The sequence below is a fragment of the Centrocercus urophasianus genome, unplaced genomic scaffold (assembly GCF_019232065.1).
Source record: "Centrocercus urophasianus isolate 14NV4802_14NV808 unplaced genomic scaffold, USGS_Curo_1.0 seq_35, whole genome shotgun sequence".
NCBI classification, from domain to species: Eukaryota; Metazoa; Chordata; class Aves; order Galliformes; family Phasianidae; genus Centrocercus; species Centrocercus urophasianus.
This window is the reverse complement of record NW_024884922.1, coordinates 6,686,385-6,713,289: the sequence shown is the minus strand read 5'-3', so window position 1 is coordinate 6,713,289 and position 26,905 is coordinate 6,686,385. Positions and strand designations below refer to the sequence as shown.

The 26,905-nt window shown below is 42.5% G+C and overlaps 1 protein-coding gene across 2 annotated transcripts in view; it reads left to right on the top strand.

Annotated features, from left to right (window-relative positions):
• The first annotated feature begins 6,082 nt into the window (after positions 1-6,082).
• Positions 6,083-26,905, top strand: part of ST8SIA5 (ST8 alpha-N-acetyl-neuraminide alpha-2,8-sialyltransferase 5) — a 57,425-nt gene continuing 36,602 nt past the window's right edge. For both annotated transcript variants that reach the window (XM_042831249.1, XM_042831248.1), the window contains exons 1-2: positions 6,083-6,170; positions 11,472-11,554. The gene's annotated coding sequence lies outside the window, so the exon portion shown is untranslated. The remainder of the gene's footprint in view (positions 6,171-11,471; positions 11,555-26,905) is intronic.

Below are 26,905 nucleotides of genomic sequence, written 5' to 3'. Positions count from 1 at the left end.
GGCTAAGTCAGAGTTCATACATAAAGAATTCATCCTGTAAGGGAAGATGATTCCTTTTAATAATTCGCTACTTTCAATAATTTCATTCTTTTAAAATTTGCAGTGATTAGGCATCTATACTTGATCTGCTACAGTGCCAGCATTCCTTGATGTACTTAGAAGACAAAAAACATGATAAGATCACAGTATTTCAGTTCTAACATTCTCAAGATCTAAAAACCTGCTTTGGGTATATCTGGATTTTTATTCAAAATATACTAAAATGTCACAGCATTACGTCACTGTCAGACATGAAGAATCATGCTTCAGATGACTTTACAACTCATCAGCTTTGCATGTATCATAGATACGTAATACTAACCGACAGAGGAAAATAACACATGAAAGAGACAAGCAAGCAGACTTGATTGTTATGTATCTTTCTTGTTCTAATGCTGGACTTCTTGACTCTGATCACTCAGATGTGGTCTACTGTGAAATGTGGCTGATGGGGAGGAAAAAAAATACCCGAGTTTGCTTTTACAGTAAGTCTGTGACATTTAAACTTACAACATTGATTTTGTATTCAGTCTAAAGAAGAAATGAAGTTGTTCACAATGGTAAGCTTAGTACTGTTAACAGTTGTCGCTATTTTTTATGACATGATTTTCTAAGGATGAAGAGCAGAGGAAAGACTCAGGTTTTAGTATCACAAAACAAAGACTGCACAAAAGTGGAGAATTCGCCTCGAGAGGCAGAACAGCTCACCTCTGCCAAGGGTAAGGAGGGCTCTGCACGTACTACTGCAAAACATCTCACCTGGTAATTGCCAGGTATTAAACACGTGACAACTTAGCAGGTCTTACTAATCAGGGCTTGTCTCATTTTGTACTGAGTTACCTGCAGGTCACAGGACAGCAGTCCAGGTGGTTATTTCTGCAAATCCTTTCAGTGCAAGAAAAGAGCAGAAGTGGGAGGAAAAACGACGGGGAATATTAAACACACACCAAAATCACACCCCACATCACCTGCTCCAATGGAGAAAAACACCAGAACAATTAAAAAAGCTGCACATCTCTGCATAAGTTGCAACTAACACAGAAAGAAAGAAACATGCATTTCCACCACTGCACCAACAGATGTTTCCAGCACAGTCTGGGTCTGAACGATGGATCTGAACACGCGGAGCTGGAGACTAAGGCTCCATCTGCAGCCCATACCCTCTGCACATATATGTTTGCTGCATCCCTGGCACTAGGATCAGGGATGTTAATCAGGAATAAAGCAAGGCTGTTACGACTCTGAAGCTTTCAGCATGGAGGAAGCTTCATTGCCAAGCACTGCAAAATCACTCACCTTGCTCTGGCAAGCCCCAGACCTTTCCTTCCCAGCAGCTTCCACACATGGAAGAATTAAGGTCCAAGCTGGATTCTTACTTTCAGCGTATTTGGCTGCAAACTGATTTGGACAACCATTTAATTTACCAACTATTAGGATTGCAGAAATTAATTGTTATTAAAGTCAATATGAAATTCACTTGAAAAAAATCTACTTTACTAGGAGTTCCTACCTAGTTTACTAGGAGTACCTAGCTTTACTAGGAGTTCATTCTTTTTTTTTTTTTTTTTAGGTCATTGGTGAAATCATTAAACAGCATTACAACACAACAAACTTGTTCCAGGTGATCACTCTCTTTACCTGATTAATTCACCTGCAATTATTGCTTTGAAGTTAGAAGGCACTCATAGGCCATCCTCAGTAAATCAAAAGCTAACAAGGAGCCAGGATAGTCTGAATCAGTAGGATAGTAACAGAATCTGACCCAGATGTCTTTACTGAGTGAGGTTCTTACTGAAGACACTGAAAAATATTTTACAAGATTAATTTTCTACTGCCATCACGGTATGTCACTCAGTTTTATTGGGATTATGCCACCATTCTTCACTGCTTTACTCACTATGTCCTAGATAAATATAACTGTGTTTGCTTCTAGAATGAACTTCAGGACAATGCACTTCTGCCTTCTCAATTCCTGCTGCAACAGTTATTTTCAAAAAAAAAAAATAAAAGAGGAAAATAATTAGCAATACTCTCCCTAAATGGTTGGTAATAACATCAATAGTTCAGATGAAGCTAATGCTGACAGCCCAGCACACCTTAGTTACATGGGTATATTTAAGAGCATAACACTGCTGGCTGTCTTTGCATTCACTCTGCCCCATCACAGCAAGTTGCTCTTGCTAATACAGCTAGGTAATCCATTCTTAAGTTTCTACTAATTAACTTGTTAATAAAATAAATTATATTACAAAAGACGAAGTACTCAGTTCCAGCGTTAATATTCATTTCTTGCTAGGCCTTTCCAGAGAAACTCCAGGAATGTGTTTTAGTAGATAAGCACAACCTGTTTCCAAACATTTTATTTACCACGTTATTTATCCAAATGCCAAATCAGAATTTACCATTTACACCATTCTGCAATGGGAAGAGACATTGGCATCACACCAACTTTTGTTGAAAAGACAACTGAAAACACAAAGCTGGATTAAAAATCAATAATCATTTTAATTTAAGACGTTTTTCATTACAGAGCTGGGACAGAGCTTCGTATCTGTTCACTAGAGAGCAACCAAATTGAAATTATCTTTCTATGACTACGGCATGAGGAGCTTCTGTCAACAATGGGGAGCAAAAATGAAGGAGAAGGAAGCATTACGTACGGATGAGAGAAACATCATTGTTTTGTTTCAAGCAGAATATCGCTTTTGCCACCGCAGGCGGACAGCAGCCCTTCCCAGCTGGCTGCAGCAATTTGCGTAACCCACACTGCAGCTCATCCCTGGTGCTCGTTAACATCTCCGGTCTTCCTCTTCTGCAGGGCACTTCTTTGTGAACAGCAGTTCACATTCTTACGGTAATGACACGTGATGTAGCTTCAGCTCAGAAATACATTTTCTAAAAGCAAAGAAAAACAAAATATGCACTGAAACTAACAGAGGTAACTACACTGTTTCAGCAGAACATGGTGCCAAATGCACAAAAGAATAAAAGAGAGAGGTTCCAAAAGCATTAATTAATCATCAAGAAATAGAAAGATGTATGTGTATCTGCTTATCACAGGAAACGGCTGGTAAATTCTGATTCACTGGAATAAAAAAAGACATTCAGAGCAGGTGAAACATGTCACCACAATGGCTACTAATAAAATAATAGGACAGGCTCGCTAAGGAGAAAAAATAACAAACACATACACAGAATCATAGAATCAGCGAGGCTGAAAAACTCCAAGATCACCAAGTCCAGCCACTGACCTGACTGAGCCCCATCATATAGCAATGCCCCTCAACGCTTCGCTGCCACTTTCTCACAGTGTTCCCTGTTGCACCTTAGTGGCATTTCCAAAATCTATTGTAAAGATCAGACAGGAATACTATTTTCTTTTAAAGCAGAAAATCACAGAATCATTAAGATTGGAAAAAGATCTTCCAGCCCAACCATCAACCTGGTTTCAACATCTCTAACGCATCAGCTCTTACACTGAGGGGAGAAATACAGCCAGCACAAATACAGTGTGAACACATAACGAGGTCACAGCAAAAATCAGTGATACGATTTCACACCTGCACAGAGAAATTGTGGTTTGGTACTCACAAGGATCAGTCTGCAGTGTCTTGTAGGACACTGTTGCACTGTTTTGCATTCCATATAACTCACAGGCTCATTCATTCTGTCTTTTACAACTGAGATGTAACAAAAGATGCCACACATCTCCATTTTGAGACCTGTATTGTTCTGGGGTTGCTTATTCCAGTATCAGTGGTGGCACTGCTTCTTTTAGCGTGTTTAGAAACATTTCTTTCAGAGCAGTGTTCTACTACTAGACAGACACCTTAACCACTCTTTCATTCTCTCTGTCTCCTCCAAAGCCAAACGAATCAGGGTGTGTGACTACAGCAAGAAACAGCCAGATTTATCAACAGCAGTTTGTAACTTGCTTATTTGGGCAGCTGCTCTTGGGAAAGCAGGAAATTTTATTTCCAGTCACAGTGGCAGGATACTTGCACATACGAGGGCACTAAGCATCTGAATTACTGATGTTTCAGTGAGGAAGTATATCTTCCCTTCTAGAAATGGGAAACTTCCATGAGAAAAGCTGACCAGATCCAGGTCAGACCATCCCTCATCAGCATCTGTGCACTGTGGCACTGAGTATGGTGCATATTCAACACATCAGCCCCCTCAAACACTCAGTTTGGTAGGAGAGGGTTGAGGAGGAAACTGTAAGCAAAGATCAGGCTTGTGATCACCTGAGGAACCTGAACAGCCAAAAGTCTATGGGTCTTGATGAGATGCATTCTGAGTCCTGAGGTAATTGATCTAGTTGCCAAGCCACTCTCTATATTTGGACAGTAATGGCAATCAGGTGAAGTCCCTGCTGAATGGAAAACAGGTAACATCACACCCATTTTTAGAAGAATATGATTCTAGGAACTACTGACCTGCAGTCTCACCTCTGTGCTGCAAAGATCACAGAGCAGATCCTCCTGGAAGCTCTGGAACTCGTGGAAGGCAGGGAGCCAATATAGGAGAACCAGCACAGCTTCATGAAGTCCATGCTTAACCAACCTAGTGACCTTCTGTGTTGGTGTCGCTGCACCAATAGACAAGGGAAGAGCCACTGATGTCATCCATCTGGATTTCAGTAAGGCCTTTGACCCGGTATCCCACAACATCCTTCTCTTGAAACTGGAAAGATGGATTTGATGGGTAGCCTGTTCAGTGGACAAAGAAATGGCTGCAGGATTGAGTCCAGAGCACGACTGTCAAAGGCTCAATGTCTGGATGGAGAATGGTGATGAGTGAGACCCCCCCCAGCACTCTTTTGCTTCTTAATCAGTGATTTCAACAGTGGGTTCGAGTGCACCCTCAGCAAGTTTGCTAATGACACCAAGCTGTGTGGGGTGTGGCTGACACAGCAGCGGGATGGGGTGCCATCCAAAGGGACATTGAAAGGCTGACCAGTAGGTCCAGGTGAACTTCATAAGGTTTAACAAATCCAAGTGCAATGTCTGCACCTGGGTTGAGGCAATCCTCACTATCAACACAAACTAGGGGATGAAACCTGGACGTAACCATGCCAAAAAAGACCTGAGAATACTGCTGGATGGCATGCTGGACAGGAGCCAACAATGTGCTTTCACAGCTCAGAAAACCAACAGCATCCTGAGCTGCACCAAAAGAAGGATGGCCAGCAGGGTGAGGGAGGTGATCCTACCTCTACTATGTGCTGTGAGACCTCATCTGGAGCACTGCATCCAGATGGGGAGTGCTCAGTGCAGGAGAGATGTGGAGCTGTTGGAGCATGTCCAGAGGAAGGCCATAAAAATAATCCAGGGGATGGAACACCTCTCATATGAGCACAGGCTGAGAGCTGGGGCTGTGCAGCCTGGAGAAGAGAAGGCTGCAAGGTGACCTGATTGCAGCCTTCTAAAGGGGAGCTGCAGGAAAAGAAGGGGACAGAATTCAGCAGGGTCTGCAGTGATAGAACAAGGGGAAATGGCTTCCAGCTTGAAGAGATTAGGTTGGATATAAGGGCAAATATTTTTACAGTGAGGGTGGTGAGGCACTGGCACAGGTTGCCCAGTGACGTGGTTGATGCCCCATTCCTGGAGACCTTCAAGGCAAGGCTGGATCAGGCTCTGGGCAACGTGATGGAGCTGTGGTGTCCTTGTGCACTGCAGGGCAGTTGGACCAGATGGCCCTCAGAGGTCCCATCCAACTCAAAGATTCTACGATTCACACACACATGCAGCCTTCTCCCAGCCCTCTAAGCAATGCATTTTGCTCCTGTGCGTATGATGGGTAGCTTCTAAGAGCCAGGGGAAAAATAACAGAAACGCACCTTATTCCAGTGGAAAGATTTCCCCACAGGAAGTGCTGAACACAGCAGCACCCCCCCTCCCAGCAACCACGCACCTCGGTTACAACAACACAGCTCAGAGGATAAAACAAAATCCTCTCACAGCTGCCCGAGCCCGCGGTTTGCACTCAGTACCGCCTCCAGCCGCTCGACCAGCCCAGGTGCAGCAGGAGAGCGGAGGCTCGGACAGCGCCATGCCGCTTCCAAGATGGCGGCCCATCATCCACCCTCAACTCGAGCGCGGGAAGGACGGCGCCGCCTCAGCGCTGCGGTGAGTGGGGGGAAGGGCGGGAGAAGGGAACGCAGCACGGCGGCGGGCACGAGCACGGTCCCTTCTCGCCATGCCTGACCAGACGGCGGCCCCGAGGGGCGCGGGGCGGGGCTGAATGCGTCCGGCTTAACCGATAGCCCCACGACTGCGAGAGGCAGCCGACCTGTTCGCTCGTCCTCTCACAGCTCCGGCGGGACGTTAGGTGGAGCCCTGCGCTCGCACAGCCAGTAGCGATTGGACCACGGGAGTGGCTTTAAACTAAAAAAGGGGAAATTTAGGACAGGTATCGGGAAGAAATTCTTTACCCAGAGGGCGGTGAGGCCCTGGCAAAGGTTGCACGGAGAGGTTGGTGTTGCCCCATCCCTGCAGACAGCCGAGGTCAGACTGGATGGGCTCTGAGTACTGCTGGAGCTGCGGGTGTCCCTGTGCACTGCAGGGAGTGCGACCTGATGGCCTTTAGGGGTCCCTTCCCACCCAAACCGTTCTGTGGTTCAGTGATGAGTTGTCCCGTATTCCTCAAAGTGGTGCCGTAGCAAGGGAGAACTTCCTCAAGGCTGAACAAAGCCAGCTCACCCAGGCTTTCCTCACAGGGGAGATGTTCCAGGCCCTTCATCACCTTCGTGGCCCTAACTTTGTGTGAGCTCCCTTAACCCACCTGCAGAACTGGGGAATGCTGGTGTGGAATGCCTTAGGCAGGCAAATTGTGCTCTTCGTGCACTTCTCTGCTATCTGAAGACCTGACTGCTGGTTACGAAACAGGCTTTTCTTCTGCTTGCATACACGTATGGGAATGAAATGTTGTTTCTGCATTGGATATTGAGGTGGACTATTGATCTAAAGAAGTAGAACATAATATGTTTGTATTCTGTAACTTGTCCTTAGGAGTAGCTGATGTGAAAGGAAGAAATACACATATACATGTTAGTAACATATTTTAGAAACATAATTACTGAGCTATGTGACAAATTCTTTCTCACAAAGTTGTGATAGATTTTTAAATGTTTAAAACAATGTAGGTGTTCTGACCTAGAAAATGTATTGTAAGATTGTTCCTTAGGCCAGAGAAAGTGAAATACATTTAACAAGCTTTCAAGGAGCCAGGGCCTTTACACAAAGCAGAACTGTTCTGCTCTGTGGGAATGTTAGGACGCTATAGGCAGGCCCCAAGATACTCCACTCTATCCTCCTTCCAAGCTTATCTCTATGCAAGGACAGACATGACCAGAACAATGACCCAGGGTAAAGGCCACAAATGCTAGGGAGGGGTAATTAAACAATTAAGAAGTTAGGTTTATGTTTACGTTGTGAAGTAGGCATCTCCAAGAGTTATGACCAGATGTTTGTTAAGAAAGCAATGGTTAGAAGGCAATTAACCAATGAAGATATTTGTGTTTGGGCGGCAAGGAATTGTGTTTACTTGGTATTTGTATGACTAGTGAAGCGTCGCAGAAGAGTGTGAACCTGCAGTACTCAGCCAGTGAGGAGCCAGGGGAGAAAGAGATAAGCATTGGGCAATGGGGGATAAAAGATGGAACACTGTTTTCTATGAGTGCTGCTGCTTGCAGGAGGCCTGCCATTGCAATTGCAAATAAAATTTGATTTCTCAGAGATTTTGTCCTGGAAAATTATTTGGTTATTTCCTACACACACATACATGTGATTTTAGAACTATTTTGCATGGTTCATGCACACCCACAATCCTATCAATGTAATTCAATGTAATTTACTTTTTTTTTTTTTTTTTTTTTTTCCACATTTGAATTTATGCCAGTCTGTGCAGGAAAACAAGTCTTTTGTAAATGTTGGATAGTTTCCAGATTAACAGACTCCCTGGTAAAAAAGAAAAAAAAGAAAAAAAAAAAAAGAAAAGAAAACCAGAAACCCCTGGTGCTTGCTGTGAGCTTCTTGTGCTCTACGAGACCTCCACTCCGTTTAGAAAATGCAGCTCTTAAGCAATGCATCTTTCACCCTTCGTGCTTCCTGCAAGATTATTTTCACAGGTGCTCATTGGCTCCTCTTCCTGATTTTGTCTGTCTGTCTGTCTGTCTGTCTGCCTATCTAAACTGGGAGCACAACCTTCTTTCATACCTTTGGAGCAATGACTCTCCTCTTTCTTTCCTCCACAGTGTCATCCTCAGCTGTGGTCAATGTCGTACTAATTCTTTCGGGGTTATAACATCACTAAAATTAATCAACTGGGTCTTTTAAATTGCACATGAAGAATAAAAAGTCAAGTCTCTAGACATAGCACAGCACGAGGGCTGTGTGCCGTTCACATGAGTGAATCGACAGTTTTTTGTTGCCTTCTGGCTCTTTGGTCCAGGTTCTGCTTTCTGTTCCATCCAGATAGATGTGGCCTGTTTTGTAGTGCACAGAACAGTTGGGGTTTCCATGAGTGTAACAGAGCCAAGTGGTCTCACGATGTACACAAATCAATTTTGACAACGTTTGGTGGTACGGAGGATGGGGTTATCAAAGGCTGTTCAGAGACTGGTGTGTTTGCAGGACTTGCTCTGGCCATGCACGAGGCAGCACAGAAGTTAGGCAGCCTATTTGTTCTGGTTCTGGGTTAATGGTGTGTCTCTTTTCTCAGGGAGGATGTTAGCTCAGTGGTGGCAATTCATTATCACTGCATAGCTTCCACTCCTTTGTTGGCATGGATCTTAAGAGTTCCAGGCGTGTCTGAGGAGCTCACGTCTGCCTTCACCTGCATATATATAGGATTTTCCCTGGAAAGGTTCAAATCCATTACCAACTCTTGGGGTTTTCTAGGCTATCGCTGCTGTTAAAAGTAAAGGCTTGATTAATTTGTTGCCATCGCTTTTTGTACTTTGTGCCTTCTGATCTCTGCAGTCTATGTTTCTGAAGACTCGACTATCCCACAAAACTTAATTTCACACTGAAATCCAGGCAATCAAAGGGCATAATGGTATATATAAGCTGCAATGACTTTTGTTTTCCTCATAGGCTCTTAACAGAAGGCAGCTTTTCTTTTAAAACTCTTCATCAGAAAGCTGAAGAGTTTCATTTGCTATTTTATAAAATTACACATTGGCTGTAGTGAGGTAATCCTTCAGATTTTGCCTGCTCTTCAGAAAGGCTGGAATCCATCTCACACTAAACATCAGACATCTAGCAGACATCTACACTGAAACCTTGCTTAGCAGTGCAGAGACAGGCACTTCAGGAAGGGATTTCGCCCTGCTATTTGCCTGTGATTGGTTGTGACTGAATGACAGTAGAATATGCCACATGGTATCATCTCTTCTCCTTCACTAGGTGGTTTGCAAGAATATCTGGCTCTGATACTAACGCGGAAAAGCAGCTCGAAAGATTTTCAAGACTGCTGTCTCTGCGTTGTATTTATTCTTTTCACCTCAAATTGGTGAGCTTTCTGCTGTGCTTGGTTTGAAATTGTTTGGGCCCAAGTGGCTGTTCTTGAAAACACCAGCAATAAAGATGAAAATCTTGAAAAGACTGATATTTGTAAATTTGAAATGAGTTGGGATTGTGCTGGTAAAACACACTGTCTTGTCTACACATGCCCAGTGAACTGGGTCAACTTGTTTGGAACTGAGGGTTGGTCTCTTAAATGAGGCACCCAACATGGTTTGGGAAATGAGTGAAAGGCTTTGTAAGATTACATCATCTCTGCCACCATGTCCGTGCTTGTGAAAGAATTAATGATTATACCCTTTTGCTATCACTTCTTACAATTATGCAATTACAGTTAATACTTCTTACAATTTAATATCATATTTATAGTGATGATACTGTATCATAGAACGGTTTGAGTTGGAAGGGACCCTTAAAGGCCATCAACTCCCATTCCCTGCAGTGCACAGGGGCACCCACAGCTCCAGCAGTGCTCAGAGCCCATCCAGACTGACCTTGGGATCACCAGGAATGGGGCATCCACCTCTCTGGATAGTATTAAGCTGTATTATTAAATATAGTGATACGCATGTAGACATACGTTTTATCAAATAATCAAGAAAATTTGTTTGTGTTCGTTCTACTCTGTATATCAATGAAAAGGGAAGGGTGGGTGCAATGAATGAAATGTTTATCTGCTTCAGGAAGAATGCAGGCAGATTTTCTACAGTGAAGTAACTGAGAGCAAACAGTGCGTTGGTAACTTTTCTGCACTGAGAAGGTCGCATCTGTTTCTCTGGGAGCAGAGTTATGTTTTGTAATTGATTGAAAAGAATGGCATAGGCCAAGGGATGACGCAGAAGGTTTGCCCTGAGCAGAGCCAGCGTGGAAGTAAACACAGTTTGAAGAGGCTTACCAGGAAAGCAATTTTGGTGAACACTTTGCTTAAAAGGCTTGAAGTCTCTGAAGTATCTCTCCATCTTTATTACTCAGGAAGAGAGCAGGATGAAGAGTGAATGCTCTAATTGAGCCAGATGTTACATCCAGCTTCCTGCTTTGCTAAAGGCATAATTTTCAAACAGAAATGATTCAAGCTACTTGAGGAGGCAAAAAGCATCACATCCACAAAAACAACACTGTTAAGATCTTCTGTATGTAAGTGGCAGTAGGATGGTTATGAGAGTTCTGGGTAGTCATTCACTCTTCCAGGAACTCCCAACATTTCTGACCTCACCAGGAGCAGTCGTAAGCAGCTTATGCAGTAATGACAAATGTGAGAAATGTTAAAAGAAATCACTATAGTCACAGGGAAAAAAAGGTCTGTTGTGGAGCTGAAGTTGGCTTGTGGTCAGTATTTTTCATTTTAGGAGCAGAATGATAGATTTTATAACACCTCCTTTCCACTGAGAACTGAAAAGTAAAATGTGAACTCTTTCTAGTGTCTCTGATGTAACTGTGAGACACCAAATTGCTGCAGATCAGACAAATTTGTCAGTGTTGCATAAGGCAAAAAAGTAGAATCCCAGCCATTCTGTCATGTTTTTATTTGGTTGTAATGCTGACAGGTCCATGGACTTGTTTTCTTCGTTAGTGGGAACAGTTAGGCACTTTTTATTTATGCATTTATTTTTAATACTTGTCCTGTATCTTTTTGCAACTGAACAATCCTTTCAAGTGGGGAAATTGCATTAAGATGAGAAAAAAGGAAAAGGAAGGATTTCTCTTGGTGGCATTGCCATATGTCTTTCCAGGTGGAAGTACAACAGGGCACAGCAAGGCAGGGATTGTCAAGGGGACCCTGTTATGCGTGGCTCCTGGAAGACATATGGTACAGCAGTGTTCCAGCTCTGACTGAATTTTTCTTCTTGTGTTCTCTGGTAAATAGAATAATTCCAATGTGTGCTCCAATTTTCTGTTTGTGCTTAGGGATAAAGTGCTTCTTCATCACCTGAACTGCCTTCTGAATCAGGACCTACCCCAGAGAGAACCTTGGAAGAAACACACTGCAGGTATGAAATACTTCTTGAATAACTGTCTGAACCACCTTTATTGTGTAGAAGAGGTTGCAAAGGCTTGGGCTACTGGACGCTTTAGGATACTGCATTTCCAGAAGAAGGAATCTCTCTCCATCTCAAAGTGGTAGCTGCTCTGAAGAAAAGTCACGCTGGTTCTCCGCCAGTTCTTGTGCCCTCGCAGTAATGCTAAGCTGCAGTTGGTTTGGTATCAGGGCTTCCTTCTGATCTCTGGAGGGAACTGCATGGAGAATACCACATTCAGAATATATTATTTCTCAGTGTGTTCTTCAGGGCATTGTGCTGTAGGAGTGTTAACAGAACCCAAGTTCCCAAGTTCTACCTGCTCTGTCGTGTTTGGTCATGCATGTTTGGGACAATACAGAGAGCTTCACATTTCCCAGGCCCTCATTTCATGGAATTATAGAGTTTGTGGCTTCTGAGGAAAAAGACATAAATCTGTGGCGCTTGGTAGTTTTGAATCAAGAAGATCATGCAGGGAAATTAGTCTGTAATCATGAGCTGCTCAATGACTGCTTCTGTTCTGAAGCTGGAGGGGGCCTTATGTCTGCTAAAACATATCATTATTGCCTCTAGAGCTATTATCTCTAACATAACCGTGGGTACAGAATCGCTGAATCACAGAATGGCTGAGGTTGGAAAAGACCTCAGAGATCATCAAGTCCAACGGTAACTTAACCATACTACCCTAACAACCCTCTGCTAGATCATGTCCCTGAGCACCGTTTGCATTGTCCAGTCCTTTTTGAAAGTCCTCTTAGACTTACACCACTGAAGGTGTTTGTACGTTGCAGTCTTCCTGCTCGGTGGCGTCTGAATGGTTAGCAATCTCAAGCTGTGCTTTCCTGCCACTGTGGCAGAAGGGACAAATGCATGGCTGCAGAGCTGAGATACAGACTTGTCCATGATGTTCCTGAGCTCCATCTCTTTCTTTTCTTTTTTTTTTTTTTCCTTCACCTCATTTATTGCATGTTTTCCCTTTTTTACCTTACTTATTTTCTGGTTTTACGGAAGCTGTAAGTGCAAAGAAAGTCACACAGTGCAGGCAAAATAAATACTGTAGATATTGCAGTAGAATCTGGGTTGTGCATCCAGGCAGTACCTTGTGAGCATCATCCTGATGTGAGCTGGCATGCAGCGCATTTGGCAGATTACCTACCCTGCTGATACCTGCACGTACTGGTTGAGTGAGCAGGGCATCATCATCGTTGTTGTGATCTTATGATGCATAAAATACTCCTTACTTCATAGATGTTAAGCAGAGCAAAGTTGACCACGTTTATAGGAATGTCATTTGTGACATTAATTGTAAAATGGCAGCTTCACCTTGTTCTCCTTGCAAGAGCACACTCTATTAACATGAACTGAGTGTGTAATTCTGTTGAATTTTGCCTTTTTATTTTTTATCTGTGGTCAGAGTACTGCTTCACAACCAGAACAAAAGAAGGCATCATCATCACAGTTTTCTAGCAGCAACACTATGATAGTGACAACAGGACAACAGTGTCCCTTGGGAGTAGTAGAATCTCATATTGTCCACACACATGCACCACATCTCCTCGTAGCCCATAAAGCACTTCTACACTATTCTCAACACTGATGTCTTTTAAATTTCTTTACTTCTCTGTGAGCCAGCTCTCTGTGAATATTCTTGAGATATTGAGTGTGAACTTCTTGTTTCTTCTTGATCCTCTTCCTGATGAAAAAAACGTTCTCTGAGAGGGAACACAGAATTCTGGAAAAATCAGAAATGTCACCTTAAGGATTATGTGATCCTTTCTACCCATTTCCTGCTGCCCCTCTGTTACCTGGTGACGGTGGAAATGGAAGGATAAAGTCATATTTCTTAAAGTGTAGACACAATAAGGAGGGAAAGGAAATGTAGGTAGCAAACCTTTATGGTTCTGCCCACCCCCCCCCCCCCAAAAAAAAAACAACAAAAAAAACAATTCTTCCATGATACGTATTTTGAGAAACATTCCCATAAGCTGTAGAATTCTCAGATGAGTTTATTGTGGGGCCTGGGACACTGGGAGCTCCTTACATCCGCTCACTGCTCTTCATCAAATGCATGCTTGGGGCAGCAAAGAAATGTTTTTATCCCTCCAATTTCCTTTTCTCTGTGGGATTCCGATAAACATATCTGGTGTGAAAAATTCAATCTACTGGTAGAAATGTTGGAGTACGGTAGAGGTAATTAATCCTTCTGAGAGCCCTTATTTGGCTGCAGTGTGAGTGGGGAATGTATTTGTGAAGTGGGAATGTCAGATAAACTGACAGATAAGCTCTGACAGAATTATAGGGGCTGCAAATCATAATAGGGATGGAGAAGTCCTGCAGTGGATCTTCTTACCTGTTGTCTTATCTTCAAGGCTTGTGCATTTATCCAGCTTTAGAACTTCAGAGATGATTGGAGGTGTGAGATGTGATGCAGCGTTGATGAGGCAGGGACAGTGCTTCAAATGTCACCAACAGTCAGTTGTTTTTCAGCCTTACTGCAGATCTACCTGGAGGCTTTTAGCAGGAGCAGAAAGCTGTGCTGTGCTGTGTTAGACAAACAGGAGCAGGCAGTGCTGCCCTCAATTAACTATTAATTCAGCAGTCCGGATTCTGCAAATTTCACCTGCTTTGTTATGCCTGTACTCATGTGAATGGCTCCAGATAGTCGGTGCTTGAGTCAAGTTACTAGTGAGAAAGCTTGCAGGATCAATTGTTAGATTAAGTGTTCAACTCCAAATTATGCAGGAAGGAGCTGTTCTTTTTCTTTCTTTTTTTTTTTTCCCCCTTCTTTTCCTTTCCTTTTTTTCCTTTTTTCCTACCTATAAAAATTATATTTTTCGAGAACTTTAGAGTTAGAATTTTGTTCACATTTCATGACAAATTTTCCTTTTCAAAGACAGATTAAATGCTTATTACTTTCAGCTTAATATTAAAATTTCTCCTTGGAAATTGACTCCGGGGGATTTCCAATCCGTTAAAGCAACCAGAGGAGCTGTTTCTAACGAAGACAAAGATTTAGTGCAAGGAAGAGGCTTCCCTCAATACAAAAAGCTGATTTTTTGTCACATCAGACATAAAAGCTGCAAAAGAAATTGGATATAGAGTGCAGAGTGAATAAAAAGACCCAAAATGCTCTAGATGAAGCAGGGGGTGGGTTCCCTGGGCTGGGCTGGGCTGAAACTTGACATCAGGAGGCTGAAACCTAGCATTGGTGGAAGCTACTGTGATGCAGAGGTGAGGGCTGGATCTAGGATGGTGCTCAGAGGAGGTGGGAGAGGGGAACAGCAGCGGCTCAAAGCTGAGAAGGAGTCCACGATTAACAGGAGAGAAACAGAGAGAAAAGGAACGCTGGCATAATAGGAGGGCAGCCACAACACGTGCAGCAGGTAAATAAAGAGTCGCAGTATAAATAAGGGGAAGTCAGATTGGAAAGCGTTTGGCTGCTGCTGTCCTGGATTTATTGCTGCTTGTGTTTGCTGTTTGGCGACAGCACAGTTCTGATTTGTCTGTGCAAAACTTTAGAGAAAATTTGTCTATGTGGTGAACTATGCTAGGGGCTTTGTTTAAAAAAAAAAAAAAAAAAAAAAGTCAACTTCAAACAAAAAAAAATAGTTTTCAAATGGTGGGTTGGTTTTGTTTTGTTTTGTTTTTCTGTTTTTTTTTTTTTAAGTAAAATATGTTTCTATGCTAGAAAAGAATTTAGAGGTGAGGGCCTCTGGGAGATGTGTGCATGCTATGGAGGAGCAAAAATGACTGGCAGTTGGATACTGAGCTTCATGTAAATTCAGTTTTGTCCTTTAGATGTGCTCTGAGCTGTTAACATCTGCACTGAACACAGTAGCCAAAAGTTTTTGAGTATCTCACTAATAATAGTTCAGTGTGCTAGGAGAATGGTGTGAAATTATAGAAGTAGAAAATGAAGGGAGTTCATAATGGGAACTGGCTGTGCACAGAAGTTGCACAGATAGCAGTCAAATTAAGTCCTACTAAATCCGACTCAGGTGTGATTTGTCTCAACTCGACTCCTGGAGGGCTGCAGGGTGTTTTTGTGCTTGATAGCACTGGAGCACTTTGCAGATGATGCCAAGTTAATCCAATCAGTTGTTCTCTGAGCATGAGTGTCACGGATGAGCAATTGGGGCAGTGCTGGGGCTGCAGGTCATACAGGACCCAATTCCAATAAATTGTGTAAATGCTCCAGTGTGTGGGAGGGAATAGGAGAAGAGATGAAGCTATATTTTAGCGTGACCTTATAAATGTAATCCTACTCTGCCCTTGCAGAATGAAATTTGAGGTCCTATTTCCTGTTTCTATGCAAATCTGTTGTGTAGGTTCTAGTATCAGCTAGCTGAGAGATTACAGTAATGAATGTTTCTGCCACATCCAGGAGGCTGCTGGCTCTCTGACATTGCTTGCTGTTATTGCAAGCACAGTTTTAAATACTGATGGAAAGCCACAGCGAAGAGAAGAAAGTAGATGCTATGCTTTAAAGAAATAATGGGCCTGGACTTCTCAGCTAAACCCAAACAAATGAAATGTTTGTCTTTGCACTTTTTTCATGAGCAAAAAAAGAATAGTGAGGTGTTCCTGTGGGAGCACAGAAGCCACACACACAGCTCCAGGAGTTACAGTTAATTGTTCTACAGAGGGATAATGCAGCATCAGTGTCCCACTGCAGCTTCATTTAAAGCAGTAAATGACTGCAGCTTTTGAAAGACCTGAGGTGTTTAAAGGCTATGGGTGTTTTTGACCATCATTGTTGTCTTCCTCCAGACTTAAACTGTTACAAGGTGTGCAAAGAGAACATCTGCTTTTGCAGCGTGATTTTATTCTTGGCTCTTTTTTTTGCCTACTTACTGTAATGTTAACTTGTTCTTAGAAGCCTGCTTCATACCTCAGGCACAAAGATTATGCTTCCAAGATACTAAAAAACAACAGTGTTTCCTATCAGTGGAAGTGAGAAAACTGGAGGAATCAGAATTTGCCTTTGCTCTTTACCCTGTAGGCATGATTTACTCCAGAAAATACCAGGAGCCATATATGAATGAAGGGACAACTGTAAGTTGTAAATCTACCAGCTTTTGGAGCTGCAGTCCAGCTGCCCTGAGATTTGCTGTACAGCATTGGTTCCTGAGACAGTACTGCTATAGAATTTACTCAGAACAGCCCCTTCGTATTGAATTCTGGGAATTTTACTCAGAATCTTGCTAACCCATTACCCATAGCACCTTTTCATGCCAGCTTTTACTTAAAAAGCAATTTGTAATTTCCTGGGTCTTGCAGGAAGAACATGGACCCACGTTCTTAGTTCTCTTTTCCAAGAACTGAAGTGCAACCTGACCCTGCTGTCTTTATGTTTTAATGCAGCACTTCTGCATTCTTAGCTGCTTATGTCATTCTAACAAAATGCCTCTTTTTGGACTAAGCGCTGGGCAAATCATCAGTCCTGGCTTGTGAGCTCAGTTATATATAACCTGACTCAAGATTTGAGCAGGAAATAGCTGCTGGTCTGTTTTTGGCATGTAGGTTCTGTGCTCTGTTAGCAGTTCTCTTTGGCTGCTGATTTTGTCAATACCCTGTGACACGGAAAAATTGTGTGTGATGATCTTGGTTGGTTCGTTGCATCTTCCTTGTGATCTTGGCATGCTTTCAGCGTTTTGTTATTCCTAAACTATCAGCTGTTATCACTTTTTTTTTTTTTTTAAATCAGTTTCTTATTTTTCAATCAAACTTACTTTGTAGTTAGTTTTGGTCTTTAATTACTTCTAATATTTGAATTCAAATATATATTTCAGTATTCTAGTAATTAACTTCTATCTATCTATCAGTATTCAGTTCTTTCTCGAGTCATGCTTTTTTTTTGACATTTCTAGGGTGCAACAGTCTGTTCTAAGAAGAAAAGCAAGTGATCTTCAGTTTTAGTGGATGTCATTGTTTATATTTGCTTGCTTAAAGACAACCACATGCACGTAAAGGACCTCCAGTTCAATGGAGATGTAACTTCTGGAAATGTGACTGTAGCCAAGAGATATTTTTTAGCATGAAGTACTTCCTAACCCTGCAACTGAAATGAAAACACTTTCCAGTTCACAGCTAATAAAAATACCAGTATCAGAAAGCAGACTCAAATTCCTGTAGGCATCTATTCCTTCTTTTAGACATCTATTCCCTCTATACTGTAGACATCTATTTCCTCCACACCGTGTTCTGCAGAAAGTGTTTATGCTTGGACACAGAGTCTTGCTATTTTATCTGTGTCAGTAAATCCCCAAACTTTAGTGTCCCGTACTTTGGAATTAAAATTACTTACAAAAGCAGAAATATTGTTTTTTTGCAAAACACTCTGAGCTCTGCAAAGCTCCTAGCAGTGCTGCTTCTAATATGGTCATATCTCTTTAAAGCTAGAACAGAACGAGAAATAATTAGATAAATTAATCCCATGTGCAGTGCTTTTCATTTTGCAAGGAGAAAAATGGTTTGAGATGGGAGTGAAAGCAAATTGCTGGTGTTTTAAACTTTAAGATTCATTAAGTTTTCTGGGACACTTTAATTATTTCTTATGTTATCTTTTTTTTTGCTATTGATTGATTTTTGGCAGCGTGCAGGTAGATAAGACAGGGAAGACAATCCACTCTGAGACACATTACTAAAGTTTTGTCAAATTTCAGGTTACATATCTATATGTGAACTTCTTGAAACATTCATACAACCTCAATCCCAGCTGAGCTGAGGAATCACCCAGTGGAAGCTGAGTAGATGTGTCACTTTGATCCTAGTTTCCATTATGTACTCAGAGTGTTGGCCAGTATTGATGCTCCTGGTTTGTTCCTCTGTGCTCAGCATTAATTCCATAACACTTCTTCGGCTTGGTACCTCTCCTTTCCTGCTGTAGACTATGAAGTTTTAAACACTGAGAATAAAATGAAAGGATCCTATTTTACTTTTTTCCTCTCCCTACCAGTAATAGCTGGAATATTTTTTGAAAGTTGAATGAAATGAAAGCAGAACAGGAAGGAAGGAAGGCATTTGGATGGATGATGCCATCATCTACACTCTGGTTTTAAACCCTGTTAGGTGTTGTGTAAGTTGCTGGGCCAAGATTACTTTGTGTGTCTTGAGCAAAGCACTGTTTCTGGATGCCGTAGCTTGGGGACAGAGCTTTCTCCAGATGAACCTTTGCTGAGGGCATCAAGCCTTATTGAAAAAGAGGTCATTTGAATAATGAACTTTAGGATATACCCACATTTTTTTTGCATTTTTTATTCATAAAGCTATTTGATACTGTGGATTGTTATTTGCACTTAAGGTAGTTGAGTGAATGGACGCTGTGTTACTATTCTGTGTTAAGAATTATCCATATAAAGAAGAAGCAGGGATGGTATTACCCTTGTTCTGTGTGTGGGATGTTCATTTGTTCCCAGGGAAACGATTAAGGCAGCATTTGAAGAGTACAAATGAGAAAACATGTTCAAGCAGAGCTGCAGGCAGAATCTTATAAAAGAGTGAGTAAACCTTTGCATTAACCAGATCCGAGGTGGAGGTTTCCACTAGTGAATGAAGACCTAGGAAGAGATCTTTAAAGTATACAGAATATTAAATGGCACAGTGATATTAGGGATGTGTTGTTGTGTTTTCAGCCTGCGTAATACTTCAATCCTCAGACCTACTGCCCTACAGTCATCTGTAATTAATCAGGAATGAAATGCTCAGTTCAATTCCATTTTTTCATATCAAATTTGGCTCCCAACCACATTGCCTTCCTATGTATCAGTAAAGGTTGTATTCAGTATGTGATTCGGATCTTCTCCTGACTGCAGGCCTTACAAAAAATTGTATTTGACTTAAAAAGTGAGACTTGCTGCAAGCTGTTTGGTTTTCCCTCTGGACATTCACTGGCCTTTAATAAGAAAGTGAATTTTTAAGTGTTTTAAAATGTGTTTCTAGTGTGTTCTTAGGAGATTTGGGCAGAGCTGAGTCACTGTTCCTATCCCAGCCCTGTGCTGGAGCCAATCCGTAGGACATGTGGTTCTGTGTTCTTGTGCCTCTGACTTCTACATCACCTTCCTGGCTCCCTCAGCTTTCCTTCTGCAAAGCAAGAGGCAACAGCAGGGGCTTCTCCTGCAGGACAGCAGGCAGTGATACACTGAGATCGGTAGACTCTTGCTTTTCTCTTTCTGGCTTAGTCCAATTTTTGTTTTTCTTGCACAGAATAGCAAACTTTCCTGACTCTGATCTGTTATCTTCTGATATGAGACCTGGGCAGTGGTTAAAGTCAGTGGCTTTGGGCTGCTGTGTGAGGTCCTTTCAAATCAGTCAATGATTGTGTCTGTTATCTCTGCTGAGAAAGGAATAATAACCTTAATTCACTTAATATCACTTAATAACCTGTGATAACCGTAAGTGCTATTTCATTTATTATTAGAGATCTTTGCTTTGTGAAGATTTGTTCCTTTTCAGTCCACGGCCCTATGCTTTAGTGAATAAAATACACACCTTGTTAGCTTATAATCATTTTGAGAACCGAAGGTTATTGTTTTGTCTAAATCTCACTCTGTAAGCTATAGAGGAATGTGTGCCCTTCAGGATGACCTTGTGTGGTAGGAGCAAAAAAGAAAGCAGTCAGATGCCATTAGCAGCCTTTTGTGGGTGTAGCAGCCAGCAAAATCTGAGAGAGATGCCTGGGGCTTTGTAGTATTGCTATTGCATTTTTGCACATCTCTGTTCAAGAGCAGCCACGCCATATCCAGCAGAGCCCAGCTCAGCTATGTCATTATGCTCGTCCCTCTCCACAGCTTTCCAGGTAAGGTAAATAGGCTCTTGTCTGCCAAGAATTCTTACTTCTCACCCCTGCTTCTCCTTCTTTCCTTCCAAGTGTCCCCTCTCCTGGTTTCTGGAAGCAGCTGCTGGTGTGGTGTGTCTGAGTGAGGAAGATGATCCACTAGAAAACTAACCTTTACATTTTTTTTTCTGCTGGGTTTATTCTAAGCTGGATTACCTCTCTGGTATGAGCCACACATCTGTGCAAAAGCTAATGCCCTGAAGTCCAGGAGCTTTGCAGCAGCGTAGGCAGGTGGCTGGGAGCACGACGAGTTTGCTTTTTCTGCTATTAGCTGCAGGTTGAAGTGCTTGGAATGCTCCAGTTTCATGCTGTCTTCAGACATTAAAACCTTTTTGTCCTAGCAGATGGTGAACATTTCCATAAAATATTCTAATCTGAAACACCTTGTTGCAAACTTTTGAAAATGTGATGTTTTCTTATTTAAGACCTCTTTGACCAGGTGCTATGCTTGCATTAGACAACTGTACAGAAGAAGGAGAGTCAAAAAAAAAAAAAAAAAAAAAAAAAAAAAAAAAAAAGAGAAAAAAAGCAAAAAAAAAAAGCCCCAAACTCTTTCCATACTCAAAATGGTATAATTTAGTCTCTTCCAGAGACGTGGATGCTGTGTTGGCCTGGGGTGATATGTGGCAGTAACAGTGCCTGGACCAGGCTGTGGCTGCAGAAAATGTGCAGGGAGGAGAAGAAGCCCATGACAGCATCCCCAGGCTGTGAGGCAGAGGGCAGAGAGGAGAAGAGAGCTGTTGTACTTGGGATGTTCGACTTGTCAGAATTTGTTTAGTGAAAAAAACAGAAACATTTCCCAAAGCTTCTTTGCTGAGCTCTGGGCACATCTGTTGTACGTTCAGAAATGAAGCTAAAATAACACAGGGGAAAAATTAACTCCCTATTGTCAGGCATGGAGAAGGAGTGAAATCCACTTTTCAGCTATCAATTTTTAAGTGTGAAGGGAAAGATTCTGTCTCCCAGCGTATCCCAGTAGTGCCTTTGTGGGGTTACCAGGGGTGCTCTGAGGAGCAGTCTGGCCAGCTTTGGGAATACCATGATCCCAGCTCCGTGCCCATGGTACCAGCATAGCTCAGCTTTCACATGGGGTTGTCAGCAGGAGAAAAAAAACAGTTTTTTTAGCAGCAGTAGATCCCAATTACTCCCCTCTCTTTCGTCACCAAGCTTCTGTAAAAGACGGAGCCCAAATAAAGTCAGAACTTGTAGGGTTAGAGATATCAGCAGACCCTTTGAGAAGGTCAGGAGCAGGGATGGGAGCAGGGAAGACATAGCTGCATCCCTTGGAGCCAAGCAAAAACTCAAACTCTGAATTAAAAGTCTCCTGAGGAGAAATATCCCTCTTCTGTACTTGCTGCCAGTTCTCCTTGATTAATTGGGTGCTTTCCCCCACTCCATTCCTAGCGCATGTTTTTCCACCGGTGATCTCAGTCTTGTTAGAGATGATTCATTGCCTGCAAGATCAGAACTGTTCCAAAAGTTGGAATATTTTGCCTTCAGAAATTCATAGATTTCTCACTGGAAATCCTTACATATATTTTTGAAGCATCAGCCCTACAAAGGTATTTGTTTTAAAGGCAATCAACGTATGTTGCCTTCTGCAATTAAAAAAAAATAAGAATGGATTGGAATGGTTTTCTTTCTGAGGATTTGATGTAAGTTGTCCTCCTTGAATTCCTTAGGTTCAAAGCAGGTGATACAGTGTACAGTGCACCTGTTCCCAATAGTTCCCCATCTCTAGAGAGGCAGCTGTAGCAGTAAGTCTTGCTCTGGGGAAAACAACATTTTGTAATGATTTCCCATCCCCCAGCCAGCTGGGATGGAGCTGAGGCAGCTGCAGTGCAGCTCCCATGGGAAACAGCACAAAGAAGTTCAATTAAAATAATTAGTTAATGCCTTTTTTATCTGGTGTGATCGCAAATGGAAAAAAAAATAATAATAAAGCTTGCAATAACTCTTGTACACATTTGTCCCTTCTGATACTGGATGCTTCCCAGCACTGCTCCGAGATCTCTCTGGGAGCTGAAGAGCTCTTGCTCAGTTTCTGTGCAGGGTACAGCCACCTCACAGGTTAAATTCCACAGCAACACCAACAAAAAAAAACAATCCATATTGTTAATGCGGTGATTTAGATTCTGCTTCTGCCCTTGAAAATCAAGAATACCTGCCATTATATTAAGCATGTACTGGTTTTGCTTCTGATTAAGCAGTAATGCAGAGTTTGCCTGGTGATTCAGCCTTATGGGGGAATGTACAAATAGAAAATACTGGGCCAAGTACGCCCTGTGGCACAAATCAGTGAAATCTGGCAGTTACTTTGTCATTAATTGCTTGTTGTTCCAGGCTTTTTCCACTAGCCTGAAGATGGTGCAGCAAGCAGAGATGTCTTTTGTGGGCATTTTAAGTGTTCACAGCAAACAAAGCAGTGTACCAGGAGCTGTGGCCACAGCAAGCTGTATTATTATTGCCATAGCAGAGTGGTGTTTGGTTCGCAGACAAATGAGATGACGAAAGGGTGAGGTGTAAGCTGAAAAACAGGGCAGGTTCTCTTCAGGATCCTTAGCTTCCCTGATTGCACTTTGTGATTTCAACCCTGGGTCTAACGATTCGAGCATGGGTATCTTTTCATTTTGTATTCCTGTTGTTGTTCCCTGCCATCCCCGTGGAGGGACGTGGAGGTCAGGCAGTAGTGAAGTGGAAATAAGAATATGTTGGATAATTAGTGCTTCAGGTCAGACAGGCCGTTCCTATCTTCCATTTCTTCATAAATGATTACAGAAGTGTAGCTGAGGCAATCTGGGGGGGCTCAGGGAATATTTTTGGACTGTTCGTCTGCAAGCTGTGAAGCTATATGATGCTCTAAGCCTCTGCATGGGCCATCAGGGGAATCCTAGAATCACAGAATGGTTGGATTGAAAGGGACCTTGAAGATCACAGAACCATAGAATAGCTGGGTTGGAAGGAACCTTAGGGCCTCCCCAATTCCAACCCTACCTTGAGCTGGTTTTCCCCATCAGCTCAAGCTGCCCAGAGGCCCATCCTCGGCCTTCAGCATTTTCAGTGAAGAGGCACCCACACTAGGCAGGATTCTTTCAGTTCTAGAAGTGCTATTTTAAAGTATCCATTTTTCTTTCCACTATTGCACAGTCTGGAAATGTACCTCCCCTTCTCTCCGACCCCCAAACCATTTTAGAATATTATGGGGAGGGAAGGAAGATTCCAACTCCCAGATCTGCCATGTACCCTTTGGACTGTGAAAGCAGGGTTAACGCAGAAGTGCTGAGAAGGGTGAGCAGAGGGAGAGAGTCATGTGGACAGAATGCCGGCAGCAAAGCTGGCACATGTTGTTTCATTCGCATGAAAGTATGTTTTATTCATTTGCTGATGATCATCTTCAGTAGCTGTAAGAGAGAAAAAAAAAAGTGGACGAGAACATTACTGGAAATCTTGATGAAATTCTGCAGCTTTGTCACCTTGCAGCAGCAGCTGGGTGTAGCAAAGGTGGGTTCCTGTGACAGTTTTGCTGGAATTAATACAGGCACTTTTGAATGGATTAAAGCTGTGAATGCCCTATTCCTGAAGGTGCCCAAGGTGAGGTTGAATGGGGCCATGGACCTGGATGGGCTCTAGGGTCCCTTCCAACTCAAGACATTCTAGGATTCTGTGATTTTTGCTTGTTTTTGTCGTTTTTCCTTGTTTTTGAAACAAACATGCTAGGCCAAGGAATGCTGCAATTGCCAGCTCATGCTTGAGGGAGGAAATGCTGAGGAATACAGAGATGCTCTGTGCAAAGCACATGGATTGTAAGGTGAGGGGATTAAATGGCAGATGACTCCACCATACCACGCTGAAGTCACAATTCCAGTACCGAAAGCAGCTATGCTGCTTTCACACAGTGCTGCTTTGCCTTCCTAAGCCAGCTTGGGGGTGTCAGCACTACAGCGTGGCTCTGCCTGAAATTGTGGAGGAACGTGGAGACGAGCACAGGTCTCTTCCTAAGTAGCAAATGATGGTGAGGACTGCTATCCCATGGGATAAGGATGGCTTAGCTTATAGCCTGCTCTAGGACATGACAGCGGGGTAACAAAACTAGACAGGGGTTTAGTTTTCAGACACCCTTTCCACTTTCAATTTCTTTGTTAAAGCTCAGACCATAAGTTCAGTCAGTTTATAAAGGCACATCATAACCTCTCTGACTTTGCCACATCAGGAAAAAAAAGTGAAAATTTCAAGTAACTCTTGCCCACTTTACTAAGCAGACATTTATGATTCTGACAGACAGGAACTCTCAGCACTGTTCTTGTTTGCCAGCTACTCCCATAAACTGTGAGGACCCCAAACCATTGCATATTATTTTTATTATCAGGGAAGGTCTTTCCTCATAAATTAATTGACTTTTGAACCCATGAACCCTTCCGTGTGAATCTGACACTGGTTCATCTTTTCAAGTGCAAAAAAGGAATTGTGATTTGGCAGTTCTTGTGTCATCCACATCTGTGAAATGCCATCCAATAATGTCACAAATCAAAAGATCCAAAAGACAGACATAATGTAAAAACATGCTAAAAAATATCAACTGCTTGATGCAGAATACTTTCTTTGGTTTAATATAACTAATACTGACTCATAACTTAAATTTAGATTCATCGAAGGATATTCTTGTAGACTGTGAGCCCAGCAGACACATGTCCAAGCCTCATCATTCTTCTTCACCCAGGGCCAAAGCCTTACTCACATGCTGCTGTTTGCTCATGTGGTTCCTACTTACTGTCATTTAAAAGAAATGAGAGATGCAGTACAGAGGATGCTGTACCAGAAGCAATTTGTTCCCAGCGAGACCTTTTTAGCTACACAGGATCATGAAATCTTCAAAGTGCCAGGAGAACTTCTCAGAACTAAACTGCCCTATTGCTAAAATAAGCTTTAATTGATTGGGAATTGCAGTGAGCCTGACAATCTGTTCAATTCATTATTATTTTTCCTTTCAAGCTTCAATTCATATGTTCTAAAGTGACTGCATCGCTGTTCACACATACCTCCCTGCCCACGCTGCAGGCAAAGAGACCACCCACAGCCCTTGTAGCTCCAGTGGAGCTGCTGGGTATACCTGGAGGAAAGCAAAAATGCTGATTGAGAGTGAAGTTTAAATAAAGATGATGGGAGTGTTCTGTAAATCACTAAATGCCACGCTGTGCTTCCCTCCGCTTGGAGGAGAGATCTCCCGGGGACGTCTCTCCCTGTCAGAGGCATTTCATTCATCTTAGCTTGTAGGGCACTGCATCCCGTAGGCCAGATGCTGTCGTAACCCCTTTGTTGGGGATTAGTAATGGGTTGTGGATGAACTCCCACTCTGTATTCCCAGTTTCGGGTTTTTAAAGAGCTAGCACAACTAACTGGCTACACTCTTGGTTATTTCAGTACGTAGCCTGATGCAGGCTCCCTAGAGAAGGGGCAACGCCACCAACTAAGCTGCTGGTAGACGTGCAGAACTTTGGGCACATGGAAAGGAGCACATTGCTGGGGAGAATCACAGAATCACTGAGGTTGGAAAACACCCCCAAGATCTCCACGGTTCTGGAGCGCCTCCAGGGACAAAGATTCCACCACCTCCCTAGGCAGCCTGTTTCAATGCCTGATCGAAGAGAAGGGTGCACTGGAAGCAGGAGGACTATAGAGGATGTCAGTGAGGTCAGAAAATGGAGGTTCTTCAATGAAGAATGAGGTGAGGCTCAGGGTCTGCATCACATGGAATCATGGAATCACATAATTAGGAAGTTGATGAGTACAGAAGCTGGTGGATCAATCACGAGGTGTATACTTTATTACTTTGAATGGAAAATCAGCACAGAACTGTGATAAAAGGACAAAGGTAACCTTTCTGAAGCCCAAATCATATCCTAAAATAGCTCTCTTTGTCTTGATTGTGTAGTATAAAATTTTTGAAGGAATCAATTAGCTTGTTGCTCAGAGAAATCTTTACTACATAGAATTATGGAATTGTTAAGTTGGAAGGGACCCTTAAAGGCCACCTGGTCCAACTCTACTGTTCTGATGAGTGCTATTCACTGACATAGCAAAATGCATTCTGACATCAAAGTCATTGCTTCTGTGAACTGCATCCAAAATTGTATGCCATATTTTAAGGTTTGTTGATATCTCAGATTAACAATTTAGGGTAAAATTTTGCTCTTAAAATAGTGAAATCAACACAAATTGAGCTTGTCTCCAGTAGATGATGTTGTCACTGTTAGACAGTGTGTGGTTGTTCTTCTGACCATAGAAATATTTCATTGCATTAACAGCTAGGATATTTTCTGAAAAAAGAAATATCAAAACTTTCATCTGTCACTTTTAACATGGGTGGCACTAGCTCCAGTGCTTCATAGGCATTCACCAGAATGTGAAGTTTGGTTGTTTAAGCTCAGTTTGGTGAAGCCCGTGGGAGTTTTAACTTGATTGGGATAGGTAAGTGCCACCCATGAGCTCCT